Consider the following 16,922-nt stretch of genomic DNA (forward strand, 5'->3'; position numbering starts at 1 on the left):
CCAGCTTGCATGTGCTGCATTTATGTGCGTCGCCACCATCTCCCCAGGGTGCTGAACCCTCCATATGTCCACCATCTTTAAGTCTTCTATAGCCTCCTGGAGTGTCGCTCTCGCCTTTACGTGTGGCTCCAGTGAGTTTGGGGACCAATCGAGTCCCTCCCTCAACGCTACGTTGAAGTCTCCTCCCCATAGCACGTTTTCAACCTGGATATCCGCTAATTTGCCCCATAATGTCCCATAAAAACCTGGGCCGTCTACGTTCGGGCCGTAAGTGTTCACCAGTGCCATCGTGTGTTGTCTTACTGTGCCCACCACTATCACACTTCTACCTTCAACATCTTTATGTGTGTACGAGATCTTAAAGTGCACCCCCTTTTTTATTAATATGCTAACCCCTCGGGAGTACGATGAGTAATTGGAGTTGGTGATTGATTCTGCCCATCTAGCTCCCATAGTGGAAGAGTCAGTAGCCGCTATGTGCGTTTCTTGTAGGAAAGCCACATCAACATGTAACCTGTCAAAATATGCAAACATCTGCCTAATTTTTTTCGGATTACCTAAACCCCTGATATTCCACGTGATACACTTCAGTGTCGCGGAGGACGTCATCTTACCAAATGGAAGTTGCAGCACATCGTGGTAGAGTCTTCCACCCCGTTTGTTAGGTCCCCCTCGTGGTTTGTCCCGCATTCGAGTGTAAATTTTATAACAATGAGTTTATCATCTAATGCAGTGCATTCTGGTTTAAAAGAGGTTGCAGTGATTGAAAAGGAAAATTTTCCAGTTCCCCCCTCCACCCTCCTCCCACTTTAGCACCCCAACTTTGCCAAAGCCATGCCCATGTGTTAACAAAACTAGTAACAGAACTGTAAGTGGGACGCACCCGCCTGGGGGTGTTGCCAGGTGCACACGTCTCCATCCACATTGTGGATGTGGACAGGTGCGTATGTCCTATCTGTAATCCGTTATATCCTTTTCACCTCTCTTTCCCCGCCATAAGTTGGTAATTTACTAGTAATCCATATCTGCAATTATACGGTGTTCCATGGTACAATAGAAACTCCGAGGTCAGACGTGATGTATGAGTACAGTCTTTTCCGCACCCACCCTCTTTACTTTGCAATGCGTCTGACCTGGTTGATCTCGCAAGCCAGGCCCAATGTTCGCCAGTTCACACGTGCGGTGCTGCCAGAGAATGCCGTTGTAGCGGCGTCGCTCACACATGTTCCAGCACCTAGTACCCTCTCACATCCCATACCTTGCATGTAATGTCTTCTGATTCGTGGCGCAACTTCCGATCTTGTGCGCTGCACGTCAACATTGCCTGTGTAAGCGGCTACCTTTGTCCCGGGGTGTCAGCCGCTCCCCAACCGTTTTTCATGTCTATAAGATTCCAAGCACCATGTCATTCGCTTTGAAACGTTCGGCGCAGTCCCACTTCGAAGGGCGTCGTCGTCAACTTGTAGTCTTTCATATGTCCGCGGCAGCTGCCTTTCCAGTGTCTCAATCATTATCACTTGTTCGACCTTCCCGGTCCTGTGCCTTGCGATGCTTGCCCAATTTCTTGACATAGTCCTGCGCCGCCTGTACCGAGGGTAGAATCACGGGCTTGCCCGCGTTCGTGATTTTGAGCTTCGCGGGATAGAACATTGCATATTCAACTCCTAGTTCTCGCAGCTTCTTTTTAACTGGTGTAAATTCCTTGCGTGCCATCTGTACTGCCATTGTGTGGTCAGGGTAAAATTCCAGGGCATTGCCTTGATGTGTGATTGCACCCTTTTCTCTGGCCAGCCTGAGGACGGTATCTCTGTCTCTATAGTTGAGTAGGCGGGCTATGATCATGCGTGGAGTTGCACCTGGTTTCGGTGTAGGCGCCAGGGAGCGGTGTGCACGCTCTACGAGGAACACTGAGGATAGATTTTCAGCCCCAAAGATGTCCGTCAGCAACCTCTCGATGTAGCTTTCCATTTTGCCCGTGTTTGTTGATTCTGGCAGTCCCGATATGCGGACGTTGTTCCGTCTCGATCTCGCTTCCTGGTCCTCCACCCTTGCTCGTAGGACTTCTAACGTTTTTTCCATGCCGCCACAGGTTTTCGATGTGGTTCTAGATTCGTCCTCCACTCTGGAGATCCTCTGTTCCGCCTCTTCAATTCGCTCGTCGTGCTTGTCTATCTTCGCTGCCATATGGTCCACGCGCTGCACTACATTATCTAGTTTGTTATTCATTTCTTGTAGGCTCTGTTGGATCGCTCTCAGCACTGCCTCCATGCCCGATCCTTCTGTTGCGTCTTGCTCCCCTTCTACATCCGAAGCAGTGGTGTTGTTTTTTGTCTGCTTGCGCGTCGCAAATGGCAGTGTAGTTTGTTGCTTGTCCTGTTTTCCCATGGTACCTACGTGCTGCGCGGGGCTGAGTTGCGTCTTCACCAGGCCTACCGTTGACGTGTCTTGTGCTTTAGGTCGGTTTCGCCGTTGGGGTGTTTTCGCCGTCCTCGGCAATGTCGAGTTATGCATCTGCCGCCTCTCTCCTCAGCATGTTCCCCAATGTTGCGGCGCCCTTTGGCTGTAGGAGTGGAATGGTCCTGTAGGAGGCCCTCGTTACCTTCTCTTCGCTATCTTTTCATGGTGTACGTTATAGCCCTCGCGCCATGATGGATTCGGCGCCAAGTCACTGCCCGCCCGGCTCTGTGCACCTTGCGCTGCCTCCTTTGTCTCTTGTAGAGTTAGTAAAGCGCATTGGCAACGCGCCTAAATATCAGCTTTCACTGTCGCGCCCAGTGTGGGGGCCTCTGCGGGGTACGCTCAATTCCTCGCGCCATTCAGAAAGCGATGGCGGGCGCCATATTGTGCTCAGAGTCTGTCATCCAGCGCATCTAGGCAGCGTTGTATAAATACGATCGAGAGTACCGCACCTCTCCGTACTGCCTCATTCCCGTGGGTCCCCGCAGCCTCCTCAGTCGTCAGCACGCCAATGTTTGCCGCGTCCTCCTGCGGTCCCGCAGTAGCTCCCAGCCGCCTTTCAACGTTTGCGTTCCACTGCCGCCGCCATCTTGACTATCGTGGAACGCAACCCCTCAGCGCAGTTTTCCGACCTCGCTTACAGCTTTTACCACATGTCGCTGTGGCAGCATTAAGACGCAGTGCGTTCGCGAGGCAGTTGAGTTAATTTGTACCTCACATCAGCTTGTGGTTGCGATCCTACGGCCAGTAGTGCCGAGCGCTTGGAGCGGCCATCTTGACTCTCGTTGTGTTGTCGTGCCGTTTTTCCTCCGTTTCGCTAGATCCGATCCTCCTGCAGAAGTCACTTCACTTGCGTCGCGTGGGCAGCATGTTCCGATTTTTAGCAGTACCCTTGTCGATATTCTGGCGGTAGGTTGAGAGGCTCAAATTCTCTGTTGATGCACCCGTCCGGCGGAGCTGACTGTCTAGCCAACCATCCCGCAGTGCGCCCTCTAGCGCCCCCCAACCATTCTTTAAAGTTTCTCTTAAACTTTCTCGGACCGCTGGTGGCAATTTATATATTTTGTGCCCTGTGTTCTTTTGTAATGGGCATTCTACGTGATTCGTGAACTGATGTTTTTGGACCGCTTTGCTGAGCACTCTCACCCAGGCGCTGCTAATCCCAGTGTAATAATACCGTAAACTGACAGCCATCACAATGCTAATTACTGCCAGTCTGAATTATTTTCTGCAAGCTCTGAAGGATCGTGATGGCGAGTTATTATTATTATTGCGAGTTATTATTTATCATTCTTTCAAAAATCTCAGGTAATGAACTTGCATTTGGCTGGTGTTCAAGCAAGCGTGTCGAGGAACACACGCACACACACACTCACACTTACACTCTCTCTCTATCTCTCTCACACACGCAGGCGCCCAGGAATACCTTACACACACAGATATACATGCACATACACAAACAAATATTCTGTCTCTTTCACACTCGCAAACACACAGATTCATTCACACTCATGTACACAGGCAGCACTGCTGTGAAATCACAGGTCTCTCGTTTACAGTACACAAGCCCTTTCGAGAAGGCCCCCTCCTCCCAGTGTGCCCCACTGGCTCAGATGCACACAGCCAGACCCCGTGTTTCCGCCATCTCCTGCCCTCGCAGCTGAGATGACCAACACGTCCTGTCACCAGATACTAAACTTGATACAACCCGACACCCAGCATCTTCACTTACACCTCACTGCAGTCAGCCCGCCCTATTGGCTTTGTCTGTGGGTGTTCAGGATGCTGCTGCACACCCAAAGCATCCCATCAGTGCATTGATTCAAATTACGCAATTAAAACAGAACACAGCATCCAGTTTGTAGCGCCTAGAAGCATCTTGAGCTGCCAGTTTTTAGCTAATAGCGCTTTATGTAAAGCCCCAGGAGAAGGGGCTGCAGTGAGGGGGAGCTCAGAGGTGGGCCCTGGGCTCATGCACAGCATGGATGTTTTTTGTCCCACCCGCACCACCGTTGGACAGAGTTAGCTCTACTTAGAGGTGGGAATGTGCCGGCCACTTCACTGCCACCCGCACCCTTCAAGACTCACCCACGGTGCCTCCACGCCCCGATGTTTCACAGAGTGCTCAACATATAGAGGCGGGACTGTGCCGGTCTCTGTGGATTTGTTGTTGAAAAGTTCCTTGGTGGCTGGGTTGGTGTTGGTGTAAAGAGTGATTTACACGGGTCCTGGGCACTGTAACCACGAGACACTGAGAGCACGCGTGCACACGTACATGCACAGTATCATTTTTACCTGTGTGATTGCAAATGTTTTAAATCACTCGCCTCAGATCCTAAAGGTGGTATTGACTTTTTCTTAGCAGAAAAAATACTCATTTGCAGGAACACTAATTTTTTTCACTCGCCCGCTTCTTTGTACCCTAGCTAGTTATATTGTTTGTCTGAACATAATACAAATAAATTAGGATAAAATAAATATGTATTTCATATATTCATTAATAAGTAGAAGTTCATTCAGTATAAATGGCCTTTGATAAATCTAGGTGCCTTACATTAGTTTTAATAAAATACACACAGTTAAGCTGGGTCATGGAGGCGGCAGCAGACACAGTAGATGTCCCCTTTATTTAGCTCTCTATGTGGGGGTGGGGTGCCCCTGCACCCCCTCCACAGGCAGGCTTGCGCACCCCTTCTGGCTTCTGCCCCTGTACCCCGGCAGCCCCTTCCACAGGCAGGCTCGCACGCCCCTTCTCCTGGCCATGCCTGAACCGACTCCGCTCCTGGGAAAGTGGCCAGTGATTTATTTGGTTGCATTTTCGATTTCTCTGGTCGGCTCTCCTTTCTCCTCCTTTCAGCAGAGATGTCAGCTGTTATTACTCGGCATCGATCTCTTTGCAAACTGAGAAGTGAACAAAAATTAATGTCAATTCCACTAGCCGAATTAATAGCCTGAGTTATTTTAATCTGGATTCGCATGAAGTGCTAAATAAAAAAGATTTGGCGTGCATGACAGGAGCTGGGGTTTACCCGTCCTTAAACCCCTGCCACATTAGATGTGTCGCGGAGGACTCTGCCCTCGTCCTGTCTCGCTGCCCTGCAGCCGGACCCCAGCTGTCCTGCTCTGAGGACCCCGGCCCTCTTGGGCAGTCGGGCGATGTCAAGTGTGAAGTCCGACCTGATCCTGCCTTTTTCAGGAAGAATCCGTGGGACGATACGATGGAGGGCAGTGGATCTATTGCTGGCCTTGTGAGGTTTTCTAAGTTTAGACCCCTGGTTAAGGCAGAGCCTGTCCCATTGGGCGGGGGTGCTGAACTTAAAGGGTGTTAAACGTTTTACTTATGTGCACACACAAGCAACGCGAGAATGTCTGTCTGTTCATCCATCCATCTATCTCATTCTCACGCTTTCCCTCAGCCCCTCAGTATGATTCTCTTTCTGCCTCCTCTCTCCCATTTTCGGCTATGTGTTTCTCAATGTGTCTTTCCCCTGTGGGAGGGTTTGCTGCTGGGGGCTGCGAGTGAGCAGTTGTGTCCCCGCCGCTCTTGTATCTGGCATTTCTACATCTCCCCGCGCTCCTCACAGGCGTGGATCTTACACTACTCCTGTGCTCTAAGCATAGGGCGCGCTTCACCATTCGTCAGTGCACCGTATAGAGATTGTCATATTTGCAATCTCGCCCAAGAATCTTTCAAGGTCTCCATGTGATGTGCGAAGATGGGAACGGATATGTGTCCAGCTGCATCCCGAATAAGCAAGTGGACAACCTCCAACAGCACCTAACAGAGCCTAACACGGCAGTGGTAAAACAAGAGAAATATACCGCTTCTAAAGCCTGGCGGGTGACTTGTCTAAACGACGTGTAGTGCAGGTCCGAGTGTGAAAAAGGAATAGCGTCTGCAACCAAACTTCAAATAAAGCAGAAGCCTGGTAAATGAAGTCACAGTGGCTAATGCGACTTCTAAACAACAATAACACATTGGTATCAGAACATCTCCCAGCGCCTGAAAGAGAGCTTTAAAGACCGTGCCTTAAAGAGGGCTGCTCCAAGATCTGTTAGAAACTATTAGGACATGAGCTGGTGGCGGGCAGAAACTTCTGGCCTCAGACCCAGCTGAAAGACCCCTTTAAAGCACGCGTGGCAGTTGGAAAGGCGATGCTGGTGCCGGGAAACGCACCAGTTCTTCCTTAGGAACTAGTTAAAGCGCTCATCTTTGGAAGAAGTCTGTGAGCGAAATGTGCCTCGAAGTCAGAGGTCCCTCGTGTTTCCAACTCGCCTCGCCTTTTGCTTGTGATTACAGGCATGCGCGTGCCAGGCTATGCACGCCCCGTGCAAGAAATGCCACCTAAGAACAGACGCAGCCTTGGCATAGAGCAGGCTGCAATGTATGCAAAATGCTCTCTTCCTCTCCGCCCACCCCCCTTTGCGCATGCAGGCTAAGTGGCCAGCACCCCAGGACGATAGCAGTCGGAAGTGCTGCTAACATGTTGTGCTAAATGTTAATGGTTCATCGGAGGCGGCTTACAAATTTATTTAGAAGCGCTGAGTGGCACCGCAGATCCATTCTCCAGAGATGTATCGTGAGCTGTGCACACGAGGGGGCAGCAGCGAGGGGAGCCCGGATACCGGGCACACGGCAGAAAGGCTGCCAGCCCCCTGCATAGGATCAACAATGTGTACACACAAGCTGCACACAGCTGTGTGACTTGCTGCTGGGGATCCGCGGCTCTGGGCTGATACTACTCTGCATGTGACCTGCGTATGCGGAAACATCCGTACACATCAGTGTCTCGTTGTTTACACGGTGTTCAGCCATCCTCGGCGGATAAAGGAACTGAAGCATGGTGAGATACACACATCTGCCCAGGATCTCACAAAGTGGTGTCCCAGGGGAGCTGGGATTAGAACCCCAGCCTTTGATTCACATTCCTTGATGCAAACCACCTCAGCTCCATCATCTGTGTAGCAGCCCTCTGTTTCTGTGTGTGCTGGGGTTCACTGACATCATGCTGATCCTTTCTAGCGCTGCGCCGCACTCCTCCAGAAGAACGACAACTTCCTCCGACCGCAGGCACCACCGCAAAGTGCACCCACGACGGCCACACCACGAAGAGCTGGTCCACCAATGTCACGCCGACCTGCAGAAGGAGAAAGAAAAGCCTGCAACGATCCTGGAGCTTCACGAAGTCCCCTAAAATGAAAGAAATTTCTCTTTTAGCCTCGTCCCTTTGCCACTGGCTTCCTTGACTTACTGCTGGAGTAAAAGGTTCCTTATCTTCTTTATGGGGCAAAACAGATGGCCCACAGAAATGTAACAAGGAGAGAAACTTCTTGTAAATAGGTGCGCGTTATTTATACATGAACCACAATGAGATTCTTCACATTTGTGATGTATTATTTATTGTTCAATAATCCTTCATAATGCGTTCAGTATTTGTCAATTTTCATAGATTATTTCATTTCATAATCGTTAAATTTCAAATGTCAAAACGAAATTGCATCATCAGCTTATTCACACCCAATGCATTTCGGGTCATAAAGCAAATTGACCCTTCGTCAGGGGTCTGTAACGAAATGGAAAACAGGACCATTAAGTTCATCATCCTATTGCTCACAAACAATTCCCTATTATATACATTCGAATTTTACATTGAAAAACTGTGTCATTTGTGAATATGGTGGTCGCAAAGCGGACATATCTAACCTGTATGGGTGGGCTAGTTAAGACACGGCTCAACAGACAAAATGCAGCGCAGAATCATTTAAGTAACCGCATACCGTAAAACCACTGCCCCAGAACATTATCGTGGGTCGACTTCAAATGACATTCATAGGCAATGACGCGCAAAAGGCTTAACGTGCGAGAAACAGCACAACGCTTACTTTAGGATCAGCCGATCTCCGCCTAGCTGTAGTGAACGCCCAAGCTGGTTTGTTTTACCGCGCCATGTTAAACTTCCTGGTTAAACGAACCTGAGTGGACACGTGATCGGGAAGACAGCCAATCACGGAAGTTCAACTTCAAAATGCCAGTATCATGTGACGGGGGAGTTTGTGCGCTGTGTGGTGTCATGCTCAATTCAGTTAAATAAAGTTATTAATCACATCGATATGTATATCTGTGAAGTTGAACATGATATAAAACACAAAAACGAACTTCCAATATCCAATAGCACAATTTACATAGAAAATGAAATATACATGATGTCCAGAAATAATCGCGTGTTGTGTGAGACCCAAAATTCCTTAAACTCACGGTATCATATATAAAGTTAATTATAAGAAACATGCATGTTCAATTCGATCATTGAGCCCTGTTGGGTGCTCAGTATGTAATTTTTTGATCCAAAAAAATTCATTCCTCAGTCTTTGTTTGGTGGGATCCTGGTCATGGCGTGTGGTAAGCTTTTCCAGAACTAGAAATCTGAGTTGAGAAATTTGATGTTTATGTTCCAACCAGTGTGTGGCAATTGATGATTTGGCATTTTTGGAACGGATATTGCTTTTGTGTTCCGTTATGCGTATCTTAACTTTTCTTTCGGTCTGGCCAACGTAAGCTTTTCCACATGGACACTTAATCATATAGATGCAGTTCATCGTATCGCACGTGCTTGTGTGTTTGAGTTGGATAGAAAACCCCTTCGTGGGGTGTGTAATTGTAGAGCACTCGATCACGTTTCCACAGTGTGTGCAATTGTGGCATTTAAGCATCCCTCGATATTGTGTGACAGTTTCTTTAGTGGTGCTCAATATTTCCTTGATGTTTCTTGACCGTTGAAAAGCATATGTGACTGTCTCATTATATAATCCAGTAAGATCAGGTTCTAACTGGATTAATTTCCAATGTTTGTTAATGATTGCTCTGATTCTAGAAGCGTCGCTTGAATATTTCATGATGCAAACAGTTTTTTTATCTGATGTTTTACTTTTCGCTTCCAGTAATTTCTCTCGAGACTGATTCGCAACTGTTCTGAGTGCTGCATCAAGCTCATCTTTGGGATACCCTCTTGCATGGTATTTCTCAGTTTGGGTTTCCAATGCATCTTTGAGATCTCCCTCCTTAGAGGTTATGCGTTTAATCCTGATGAATTGGGATGTAGGCAGATGTTTCTTAAGAGGATCAGGATGGAAACTTTGGAACAATAATGCTGAGTTTTTGTCCGTGGGTTTAGTGAAAACTCTGGTAGTGATTTTATTCTCTTGGATGTTTATTTGTACATCAAGAAATGATATGGTCTTTGATATCATCAGTCTATTGTGTTACTAGAGTGCAAAGGGATAACATTCAAACAGCAAAACAGATGGCCCCATAAAGAAGATAAGAAAGCTTTTACCACAGCAGTAAGTCAAGGAACCCAGTCTGAAAGGGACGGGGCTAAAAGAGAAAGAAGAACGTCACTAGGACCTCTTTTCAAATGGGTGGCCACAGTTTAGCATGAACGGTGACGCCAGCCAATTGAAAAGAGGGGGGGGGGGCTTAACCTCGCTTGTGTAAAATACTCTAAGTCAATAAATCTCGCCACCTCGACTGCGCATGTCTGCTCAGCCATCGCAGACCGAGACCTAAAAAGGAAGAGGATCATGATTGGAGTCATAAAGATGTTTAACCAATGTAAGACCTCTATTAGCCCAGGAAGACATTGTAGCAGGATCAATATCGTAACAATTTTAGGATTATACCATAATGAGGACCATCTCTATTTATGAATCGGGTTGGAAGCCTTTTTATCTATATATTTTAGAGCATCAATTATGTCAGAAATAATACGACTTGATTGAGGTAACACAAGTTTAGAGGCAGTGAGAAAAGAAGGGGTAGAAAGGGGAGAACACAACTCTCGTTCAATATAAATCCACGGAGGGTTACGGTGTGAATTCGATAAAAACAAGAGAGCACCCTGAGATGATAAAAAAGTAACTTGATATAAGTTCCAATCTGGAAGATTACATCCACCCAAGGCAGATGGCTTCCTAAGATGTTTACATGCAATTCTAGCACGTTTGTTACTCCATAAAAACTTTGAGGTAAGTAAGTCAATCTCACGGAAAAAGGATGAGGACAACCTTACAGGTAGCTTGGTGGATAAAAAGTTGTTAATCTGCGTTATCATCATTTTAAGAGTTTGAAGCCTTCCCCACCTGGAGATATATTTCGAAGACCAGGAGGACAAAAGATCCTTAATCTTAGCTAGTACGCCGCCAGTATAATTGTATGTGAACCAAATTGAAAGCCTTTGATATTGTCATTTAAATTAGGTAACCGAAGGAGTGGGTCTATAGCCAATAGAAAAAGAAGGGGGGATAGCGGGCACCCTTGTCTAGTGCCTTTACGTAGATTAAAAAAGGAAAACGTAGCTCCATTAACTCTGATGTTAGCTTTAGGTTGCGCTTATAGGGATGTTACCATGTTGATAAAAGAATCCCCTAAGTTATGAGATTGGAGTACAGCTTGTAACAAAGGCCAAGAAACTTTATTTAACCTAAACACAAATGAAGTATTTCAGAGATGAAAAGAAATGATAAAGAAATTGAGGAGAAGTACAAGAGAAATATAGTGACAAACACTATTGAGCAAAACAGTACAGAATCAATGTTAGTAAACCGATATAGCTCTTAGGTAACATACATAGAAGTATAAGCACCCCTAAGACCTGTAAATGAAAGAGCAGTTATAAGAAAATGACCAATATACAGCAACATCAGCTACAATGGATAGTTATCACTTCAAAAGAGAAATGAGCTAAATCAAAACTAAAACCTGTGAATGAAAAAACAGTTAAGAGAGATTAACCACCATAAAATATCAGCTATACAACTGAATTTACCATACCAACAAAGAACACAAGTTCAGAAGAAGGCCACCTATAATAGCAAAAATGCAGGAAATATGGAACCAGGCAGACAAGCACTGAGATACTTTAAGAAAAAGACGTGAGATTCAGAAACCATCTGCTCTATCTGTGACTCAGACTGATTATCCAAAAACGTGGAAAGCTTTACAGGTTCGTACAAAATATGTGGGCGACCTTTAAAAGTTATTCTGAAACGTGAAGGACCTGCAAATGAAAATGGAATGTTCATCTCTAAAAGCCTTCTGCGTAGATTCAAGAAACCTTTACGGCGAATGACAGTATCTCTAGCAAAGTCCTGTGATATTGGTATTTTGTGCCCTTCCCATTGTAGAGTTTTAATCTTCCTCATTTGAGCTAGGATTTGTTCAGAGTGTTGATGGCGCAGAGGTTTAAAAATCACTGAGCTCGGAGAAGATACCGCCTTAGACTTAAAGGTGGGAACTCTATGAGCACGTTCTATTTCAAAGTCTTTTTCAATTTAAATGTTCAGGACAGAAGGTATCCATGTAAGCAAGAAAACCAACAATGAAGAAGCAGATTTCTCCCAAGCCTCTGGAAGGCCAAAAATTTGAAATGTTTCTTCTACGATTCTTATCTTCTTGTTCTGTCAGGTTTCTTCTCAAAGGAGCAATCCATACTGTGAGCATGTTTAGCTTGTTTATTTATGAAGTCTTCCACAGAGCTAATTCGTGTTTCTGCGTTGGAGACCCGTAATTAGAGATTTTTTAGGTCATTTCGGATTGTCGCCACTTAAACCTGAAGTAAGTCTGTGTTCGTTTTAGTGGTTTGCGCTATGTCATGGACTGCATTAAATTTAGTTAGAATAGTATCTAAAGTTGAGGCAGAATCCATATTGCCCTTCGCCGAAATATCTGGCATGGAGGAATTCTGTTTAGACCTCTTCAAGTTTCCCTTCGCATCTCTATCCTTGGGGGTGACACCCATGCCTTCCGCCATTGAAATGTCCAACAAGCAACCACACCAAATTACTGTATCAATGTAGAAAGAATCGTATAGCAGGCTAAAATGCTGTTTAACATGCTGAAGACCACCACTGCTGCAAAACAAAGCAAGGGGGATCAAGCAGAGGGGAAGTCTTGAGGTGAATTCCAATATAAACACAGTCAGAAGAATTGCTAACAAAAAGCGAGCAACCGTTGGCGAAAGGCAATGGTAATGGAAACAGACTACCCACTCAGCCAGAGCCAATATGATCCTCAAAAGTCACAGAATAACAAGCTAACAGATGGGTATATGGATAAACACCCTCACTGGAGTAAAACCAACTGAAAAGCAGGTCACAAATATGACAAATAGCACTCCGACCAAAACTTCAGAGAACGGCTGCTATTTTGTGAAAAGTGTCGTCTCCTCAGGATAGTGCCTCTTGAAAACGAAGTGCATGCCAATGTGGGGCATAAAGGGTAAAATTAGAGTACCTTATTCATGAAGGGAGAGGTGCACAGAAAATACCCGTGTTGGGAATTGTTAGGTATTGCTGCCTCTGGTATAATGCAACTACTCAGGGGTTGCCATAAACGGATAGTGTGGTCCACGAAGTATCATCCTCACCAAAATGCCGTTTTGTCCTCGATGAGTTAACCCTCTTAAACTGTCGAATTACTCTGTCGCGCAGATGTTATGCTGTGAGTCGGCAGAGACTTCCCTCATCCATCGCCATTTTGATCCTTGAGCCTGAAGAGGAAATCGACGTGCCAACAAACACACCAAAGGGACTCCAAACCTCCCGAAAAAAGGAGCATAGGAGTCCCCAGGTATTCCGTTGCCCGATTTCGCTGCGTGGTGAGCGAAAATCACCAGCGCAGCATACTTCAACGAACAGTCGCACCGGAGAACGACCGGAGCTCAAAAAGACGCGGCCATCTTGGTCGCACGTAAAGTCACACCCCCTATTTGGTTAAACCCTAAAAGGAAATTTTATCAGAGAATTGTGTACTTACGGCTAATTTGGTTGAAGTACTACATCTTATTCGGAATGATCCAAGGGCATGGCAAGAAGACACTGTACGACTATCGTCTTAATTTGACATAACCTGGGATCCAGGTTTCTTCTGTTAGAGTATGTGTGTGATTTCTCCTTCTAAGGCATCTTTTTTCACTTACTGTTGGAACAGGAGCAGGCAGGGTTTGACGCCAAAAGTCCACCGTTAGCCCACAGTTCTTGCTTCTGCAGCTCTTCTTTGTCCTTCTTTACTTGGGCAGATCTCAGGGTCTGGTGTCAGGGGACCACCTAAATGCTACATTTAGGGGCTTTAATGGGAGGGAAAGGTAGTAGCAAATGGGATACTTACCCCTGGGGTCATTACACCCCCAATGTAACCACTTCCTGTGGGGAGTGGGCACAGCCCTGTCCCAGGTGTCCTATTTCCACCAAAATCAAAATGGTGGAACCATTATTTCTTGGAGCATATTAGGAACCCACCTTAGGGGTGTGACTAGTCTGGTTATGCAACATGCCTTCATGCATAACTAATTTCCTGCTTCCCTGGTGCCAAATGGGCCTCAGTGCAGAGAGTGGCATCTCCCCGGTCTGCAGGAAGCTGGGGTCGCATATGAAAGGTGGCAGGGGCTTTGAAGCTCCTGGCCTTGATATGCTAAATCACTAGCCATCCTGCTGGAAGAGGTGTGAAAACCTTCCTCCCGAGCAGGCATTGTTTCTGGCATCAGACCATGTGCTCTCAACTGCAGGGAGCGTCAGAAACATGTTTGTGATGGCAGGCTGGGTAATCCCAGTCAGCCAGCACACTAAGATGCTTGTAGGTTTTATGTGGGCACATCTAAGGTGGCCTATGGGTGCATGTTTTAATGAATCCCCTACTGGCATCAGTATGGATTTAGGACCAGCTGTTTGATACCGAACACCATAGGGTTCACTAAAGCCATCATGTAGCTGGGGAACTGCTAATGACCAGTACATATACTTATGATGGGTTCCCTGTTCACTTGTACTATCTAGTAATTTAACTAGAGAGCACAGGGGCATATCTGCTCATTCAGATATGTCCCCATGTGTAATATAATGCAGAGTCTGTGGGCATGGCACTGTGTGTACCATGTTGTTTTTTCACATTTGTTTGCACCATTTCCCGCAGCATGCAATAGGAGTCTGCATGTGTTTGGTGGTGGGTCCTTTAGGGTGCCACAATACATTCTGCAGCCTTTGGGTACCCTCTTTGGTACCCCGGCCCTAGGTATCAGGGGTACCATTTACTAGGGACTTATAGAGGTGTTAAAGGTCTTGCCAATTAGGGTACTACTGAGCAGTTGCCTTGTTTTAGGGAAAGAGCACTGGCACTGGGGACCTGGTTAGCAGGAACTCCGTGCATTTCAGTCAAAATTGCCTCAGATACCAGGCAAAAACTGGGAATGACCATGCCAAAAATGGGCACTTTCCTACACCAGCTATGATTCTGAAGCTATCAGATCTACATCGGACATGATTCAAATAGCTCAATATTGGCCAAGACTGTGGTGGTAACTGGGCTTGTTATAAGTGTCCATAAAAGCACACAAGAAGTTGCCATACGGACCTGACCTGTTAGCGAGACTCCAGGGTCAGTGCTTTACACCCGACCCTTCCATCATTGAATTTAGCTGCATGGCTCCTAAAGTCAGACAATATGGTCATCTAAATCTACCACCAGCCTGTATGGAAATCCTAACCGAAGCCAAATGTCCATCAATGAGGTCAAATTATGCTTTCAAGTAAAAAAAAAAAAGATTCTGCATTTGGTGTAAACCAAATCATATGTCAAGACGATGTGATACTCCCTTATTTATTAAACTTGGCTAAGTCTAAGCCTAAGTTTTCCTCAATAAAAGTGCATCTGGTAGCCATCAGTGCATATAGAACATCTCCAACAGAAGTTTCTTTTTTCAAAATACCAATAGTCAAAGACTTTTTTTCAGAATGACTGAAAAAAGTCTATCATCCAATTTGACATCCTTCACTACATTGAGTTAAATACAATGCTTTCCAAATTAATGGGCACACTATTCAAACCTATAAACATCTACTTTGAAGCATTTGTCATGGAAAGTAGCGTGCTTGATAGCTATTACATCAGCTACAAGAGTACACAAACTGCAAACATGTTCAGCAGTGGATAACCATAAACTATATATTCCATGCCAAGAAAGTAGTAATTGGAACCCATTGCTCATTCCGCCCCAAAGTAGTTTTGGGTTTCTTTATTAAACGAAACATTACTCTTCCTACATTTTTCCTAATCCTTCAACAACTGCAGAGCATGCTCTTCACTTTTGAGATATTAGAAAGGTTTTAGGTTTCTATCTAAAGAGAACAAACATTTTGCGAAAGACATCTAAATTATTTATTAATTATTGCCCAATAAGGCAAAGAATGGCTACATCTAAGCAGTATATAGCTAGATGGATAGTTTCTTGTATCACGCTATCAATTAGCCAACTGCCCTTAACCAGGTAAACCCAGGCACACTACCAGAGGAAAACCAGCTAGTACAGCTTGTCTCAGAAAGGCACCCATATCTGACATACTTAAATCAGCTACTTGGTAGTCACTGCACATATTCACTAAATGTTATTTTTTAGACTGATGCACAAGCTGATGCAAAAATAGGCCAAGAAATACTAAGATAATATAATCTGCTTAATGCCATACCTTCAGTTAAGAAATAATGTGAAAATGTTTTTTCTCTCTTCCTGCTGCCCAGCAGTCACATGTTAAGGCGGTCATAAGCGTCCTATTGTATACTATGGTTTACAACTATCAATGAAGATCCTACGATGCAGAAGGTAATTTACTTGTCGTCCTGGTTCTGCATCGTAGGTATCTTCATTGAAGTCATAAGCATCTCACCTGCTAGCTATTATTCCTCCCCATTGGAAGGTGAATAATTGCTTATAAAGTCAGTACATGTATTACTGTTAAAAAAGAACTGAGTCTTTGAGGCAAACTGCCGGTAGGTGCCCTCTGGTTAGACAACCTTCAGGGTTTCTTAAGTGAACAGCTAATTCTTTACAATGAAATGCACTTTCTTTTTGTCTTCTTCATACATTTCCACCTTTTTGCGCAAAATGCTGAAATGCAGTTATGAAATTGGTATTCGGAGTCATTGTATGCTCCCAGAAAAAAAAATTGAACCTCTGAAAAGCAATTATAGGGTGTACAACATCATGAAATCAGATGGACTTGAAGACCCTATGGGATTTTAAGATGGATTGAACATTAAGAAGTGCTCCAGAGTTCACAGAGGTAGCGCCGAATTATTCTAGCGTTTATGACTTCAATGAAGATACCTACCATGCTGAATTAGGACTACAGGTTAGCAACATTTTCTGTCATACGTTCTAGACTATCCTTACCAATGTGGCCTTCTAGAAATAATCATGAGCTAGATGTGTCATCCTGCCTCAGTTTGCTTTTGAAAAGCTAACAAATTAGGGCTGTTTCCATTAGCGGTGAGGAAAGTCTTTTATGAGGAAAGTCCTGGTCTGTTAGATTTATAGAGGAACCACCTAGAGGTCAGTTCACACCTTTCTGAAACAGTACTGTTTAAATTCTGACTCATGAACTGGCACCTTAGCATGCCATGTCTCCCATCACAAGAT

The 16,922-nt window shown here is 45.4% G+C and overlaps 1 protein-coding gene across 1 annotated transcript in view; it reads left to right on the forward strand.

Moving 5' to 3' along the window:
* The window catches only part of MCM3AP (minichromosome maintenance complex component 3 associated protein), a 642,417-nt gene that overhangs the window by 346,062 nt on the left and 279,433 nt on the right, over positions 1 to 16,922 (forward strand). The gene's annotated exons all lie outside the window — the stretch shown is intronic.

This window comes from Lissotriton helveticus, chromosome 3_1, assembly GCF_964261635.1.
Source record: "Lissotriton helveticus chromosome 3_1, aLisHel1.1, whole genome shotgun sequence".
Taxonomy (NCBI): Eukaryota; Metazoa; Chordata; class Amphibia; order Caudata; family Salamandridae; genus Lissotriton; species Lissotriton helveticus.